We start from the raw sequence: 6,000 nt of genomic DNA, 5'->3' as shown, positions 1-6,000 counted from the left end.
TTGATTCTAGTTTCAAAGGTGCTTGACTCTTGTTCAGAAAACTAGCACTATTCCATCAAGTTTCCTTTTTCTTTCTCCTGCAAAAAGGAAGATCTCTGGGTTTCCAGAGTGGTATCACACATCTCATGTTTTACCTGCTCTTTTAGATATTTTCTTTAGTTACAGTGTTTATTCATCCTTTCAATAGAGAGAGAGAGAGGAAAGCTCTGTTGGCTGCTATTGACAGCACCAGATAGATATTCAGCTGCATTTCGTTAGAAAGTAGTGCAGGTTCCTGTCCAAATATTTCATCAGAGATTTATTTACTTACACTAAAAGTACACCAGGAGCAAGAAATTTTTCTACATTTGATATGCACCCCTGCCACGGCACAAGCCAGGAGACCCTAAGCATACTACCAGCGTCCAAGTGCTTGAATGAATGGATCCTAGCTTTATGAATACGATTCCAGGAGTTACAAACTTGCTTATCAATGTGAAAGAAGTAAGAATAAACCAGGATCTCAATATTAGAGAGCCAGGAAACTATTCATTGAGAAAATGGCATGAGGTAGCTTTTGAGCAATGGTGAGACATTTCCCAGGCAGAAAACATAGAAGTTTAGAATGGAAGGAAGTGGTGTGAGAAAAGCAGGGAGGTATGAAACAGCGTGACACATTGAGGGAAACGGAAGCCATTCAGTGAAGCTGGAAAGCAGAGGGGAAGAAAGAGTTGGCAAGAAAAGAGGCCAAAAAACTCAGTGAAGACCAGATCATGCAGTTCTCATAAAATGGGCTACTGGTATGTTAAAACATATAAAATCGTATATTATCTATAATTTATATAGAGTTTATAATGCAGAATTTAGCTTATTTAGAAAATAAATTGGAATATATTTATCTTCTATTGCATTATATATTAGTAGTACCATAAATTTTGTTGAATGTTGTTAATATCCTCTGTTCTTAGCCGTACCAGGAGTAGGGTGACTAAGCCTCTACCATGCCACCTTTTAACATTTTAAACACAGTAATATATGCACATGGGTCACCCTTCAAACTTTTTTAGAAAAGATTTGTAGAGAAAAGCATTGATTTCCCAAAGGTACTGTGGAAGGAATCTTTCCTAACTCCCAGTCTCCCTTCCAACCTCCAGACCTGCTTCCTTAGGACAAACATATCTAACTCTTTCAGTAGTTAATTGAGAGAATACTCAGACAGTAAGGAGAATTTTTGCATGGTTGTTAAAATATCTAAAATTATTTCCTTTCTGTATCTCAATGAACCAAAGCCCCTCACTACGTTTACCTAAATAATTACAACATGGAGATTTATTGCAGAACAACTTATTTTAAATAAATGTGCAAACGTTGATAAAAATTTGGTGCCGATGAAAACCAAATGTGCCCTAATTACACAGTACACAACACTTATTGAAGTTCTGTGTGTTCCAGGGACTACATGAGGCATCTTATCTTTAATATCTCATTTAATATTTGTAATTATCAGATGAACTAGACTTTATAAGCACATTTAAAGGTCATAAAACCTGTTCATTGTGTAGTAAGTCATTACTTGACTGTGGGTCTGTCACTTGATTTCTTAGAACTGTTCCATTTTCCAACACTATCCAAATGATCAACAGTATGTCCACAATCGGTTGATCTAATTCCTCTCCCCAGGACCCTAGACCCTTTCTAGCACCAGAGAGATCTCTGTACTGTTTGGCTTCTGCGAGCCTTGCTTCCCCAGAGTTGGACCCTGTCCCGCATCGCCCACGTGAATGGAAGAGCCTGCAATTTTCTGGGTATTTTCTAAGATAATTACCCGCCCTCATGACTTACAAAGAGAGTTTGCACCTGGGATGTCTCTCTTAACAGTTTCCGTTCACCAGATTGGACATCTTTGTATTGATGATGGCAAAAAACCTCACCACCTTACTTGAGGATTTTTGTATTACCCAGTTACCTTCTCTGCATCTCACCTCTGAGTAGGGTTCTTTTCCACAGATCAGTCCTATATCTTCCAGTCAGTGTTAGCTTCTCCCAAGGCCCTGTCAGTCACAGAGACTGACATATGAGAATGTTTCATGTTCAGACTCATCCAAGTCTCATCAAGCAGAAACTGCCACATGTCACATGCTAAAGGTATTGTTTTGCTTATCTTTTCTCACAATTAATGATTATTTTATTGCTCGTAAACTCCTTTCAAAGATTGTCGACTTTTACTTTTGAATGTCCTATTGTTCTTTTCTTACAGATGGTTCAAATGAACATATTAGGGTTTGTTGATTCACACATTTCCTCTAGAGTTTGCTAATCTGGAAGAGTTTTGTTGTCTTCAAGTGCTGCTTGTTTTATTTTGTGTGTGTGTGTGTGTGTGTGCGTGTGTGTACACAATGGTGCAGTCCCATGGTCCTGTCTTGGTTTTAAGCTTCTAGAAGACAGGAGTTTTACAGTTTAAGTGATGCGTCATTTATATGATGACCTGAATGGCATAGGACAGGATTAGTTTTTGTTGTTTTGTTTTTTTTTTTTTTTTTTTTTTAGATGGAGTTTCGCTCTTGTTGCCCAGGCTGGAGGGCAGTGGCACCATCTCAGCTCACTACAACCTCTGCCTCCCAGATTCAAGCGATTCTCCTGTCTCAGCCTCCCGAGTAGCTGGGATTACAGGTGCCTGCCACTGCATCCAGCTAATTTTTTGTATTTTTGGTAGAGACAGGGTTTCATCATGGTGGCCAGGCTGGTCTCGAACTCCTGACCTCAGGCAATCCGCCCACCTCATCCTCCCAAAGTGCTAGGATTACAAGCATGAGCCACCACGCCCATCCAGGATTAGTATTCTTACCCTGGCTCTACCATTAACTAACCCTGGGTTTGTTAGGATCCCTTAAATTCTTTTGATGTAAGTTTCCTTATATACAGAATCAGATATTTCTCTCTCACCCTCCTAATTTCTCTCCAGCAATACAGTCCAGTCCTTTACCGTAAGACTGTTTCTCCAAAACATTTTTATGAGCATCAGCAAATTGGAAGGCTTAAATACCAAGTCACAACAAAGACGGATAAATATTATATTAACCATTTCTATTATTTATATGTTTCAACTTCTTTCAAAAGCATCTGGCTTTCCAGAGCTCAGGTTTTGTTCCCCACTTGTACCCTGTGGTTCAGGAACCATATTTTTAGTTTTGCTAAACTGCTAAGCAGGTAGCACAGAGGATTTAGGCTACCTGATAAGCTAAAAGTAAAGTTGCTGGAATCCTCCTAAGAAGACATACAATCTCCAGACAGGCTGGTTTAAAGAAAACACCTTTTGTGAAGACAAAACACCTGCCCTGGAACTAGCTGAACAGATTGTGCAGTTCCACTCCGTGACAGCTGTGAGAAAGAAGCTTGGAAACTGCTAATTCAATCAAGAGCAGTTTAATGCAATTTGAAAGATTTCCAATATAAATCGGGCCATGTTGCTATTTGGAAAAAAATGTCCCTTACAGAAACGCATAACTTAAGGACAAGCACTAGCAGACTGAAAATTTTGCGGGGACTCTTGACGAAATTGAGAGTTAACAGACCTGGTCTCCATCCAAAGCAAATCTATAATGAATTGGAATGAAGTAATTAGAAAAGTGTCTGATGGGGAAAGCCAGAAACTTTCACTGCATATAAAGGCAAAACATTTGATGAACTGAAAATTCCACTAAATAGTTAAGCCCATGCACTCTCCTCTTCAGATTTCCAGGCCCCAAACCAAAGAGTAAATCTGTTTGGTTTAGACGATATAAGATAATAAAACCACTGGAGAAGTCAGTGACTTATGATCTGGGATCCAGAAAGAATAATACATGAAAAAATAGACTCACTCTAGACAAAAGTACTGAGTATCTCAGACATGTAGGGAAAGTTCCTGAGATTGAAATGTCTCTCTTCAGTTGATTAGCAAATACCTTAACCCAGGAATTGTGAATTTAAAGGTCAAATTGGTAAAAATAAATGAGATAAGTATAGAAATGGTGGGACCTGCTAGCACAAAGCCTGCCTCAAAGTGACAGCCACTGCTTAGTTCCAGCTGTTCGTGGTCGAGGGTATATTTGTCCCCATTGTGCCAGATCTTCTGAATTTTTTTTTTTTTTTTTTTTTTGAGACAGAGTCTCGCTCTGTCGCCCAGGCTGGAGTGCAGTGGCGCGATCTCGGCTCACTGCAAGCTCCGCCTCCCCAGGTTCACGCCATTCTCCTGCCTCAGCCTCTCCGAGTAGCTGGGACTACAGGCGCCCGCCACCACGCCCGGCTAATTTTTTGTATTTTTAGTAGAGACGGGGTTTCACCGTGGTCTTGATCTCCTGACCTCGTGATCCGCCTGCCTCGGCCTCCCAAAGTGCTGGGATTACAAGTGTGAGCCACCGCGCCCAGCCGATCTTCTGAAATTTTAAGAGAAACTAGGAACCCATAATTTCTGTGAAACATTCGAATTTTAAATGTTGGCTTAAATTTAGAATAAAACAAAAACAGTTTTTGAGTGAAACGAAGCACACTTGTGGCCCTCTGGCTGACTGCTCCAGCCTCTCCACTTCACAGAAATCATTCACAATAGGGACAACGCCTTCTTCACATTTTTTGTAAAAGAAATTTCTAGGTTTGAAAGTGGTGGGGAAAGAATTTGCACGTTCTAATACTTTTGTTCTATATTGTCGTATTGCCTCAGCAACTGCAAAACGGTTCATACTCCCACAAGGAGTGTAAAAAATAGCTACTCTTCATTCTCTGAACAATACTGGTACAAATGGGCATATATTTTTAAATTCATTAACGATTTTTTAAAATTAAAGCATCCTTATTTCTAATTATAATTTTTTTCTTTTTTTATTATACTTTAAGTTCTAGGGTACATGTGCAGAACGTGCAGGTTTGTTACATAGGTATACACGTGCCATGGTGGTTTGCTGCACCCACCAACCCGTCATCTACATCAGGTATTTCTCCTAATGCTATCCCCCTACAGCCCCTACCCACCAACAGGCCCCACTGTGTGATGTTCCCCTCCCTGTGTCCATGTATTCTCATTGTTCAACTCCCACTTATGAGTGAGAACATGCGGCATTTGGTTCTCTGTTCTTGTGGTAGTTTGCGGAGAATAATGGTTTCCAGCATTATCCATGTCCCTGCAAAGGACATGAACTCATCCTTTTTTATGGCTGCATAGTATTCCATGGTGTATATGTACCACATTTTCTTTTCCAGTCTATCATTGATGGGCATTTGGGTTGGTTCCAAGTCTTTGCTATTGTGAACAGTGCCACAATAAACATACGTGTGCATGTGTCTTTAAAGTAGAATGATTTATAATCCTTTGGGTAGATACCCAGTAATGGGATTGCTGGGTCAAATGATATTTCTAGTTCTAGAACCTTGAGGAATCGCCACACTGTCTTCCACAATGGTTGAACTAATTTACACTCCAACCAACAGTGTAAAAGCATTCCTACTTCTCCACATTCTCTCCAGAATCTGTTGTTCCCTGACTTTTTAATAATCACCATTCTAACTGGCATGAGATGATATCTCATTGTGGTTTTGATTTGCATTTCTCTAATGATCAGTGACGATGAGCTTTTTTTCATATGTTTGTTGACTGCATAAATGCCTTCTTTTGAGAAGTGTCTGTTCATATCCTTCTCTCACTTTTTGATGGGGCAGTTTATTTTTTTCTTGTACATTTGTTAAAGTTCTTTGTAGATTCTGGATATTATCTCTTTGTCAGATGGATACATTGCAAAATTTTTCTCCCATTCTGTGGTTGCCTGTTCACTCTGATGATAGTTTCTTTTGCTGTGCAGAAGCTCTTTAATTTAATTAGATCCTATTTGTCTGTTTTGGCTTTTGTTGCCATGGCTTTTGGGGTTTTAGTCATGAAGTCTTTGCCCATGCCTATGTCCTGAATGGTATTGCCTAGGTTTTCCTCTAGGGTTTTTATGTTTTTAGGTCTTACATTTAAGTCTTTAATCCATATTGAGTTAATTTTTGTGT

This window comes from Nomascus leucogenys, chromosome 23 (assembly GCF_006542625.1).
Source record: "Nomascus leucogenys isolate Asia chromosome 23, Asia_NLE_v1, whole genome shotgun sequence".
NCBI lineage: Eukaryota > Metazoa > Chordata > Mammalia > Primates > Hylobatidae > Nomascus > Nomascus leucogenys.
Note: the sequence above shows the minus strand (reverse complement) of the source record.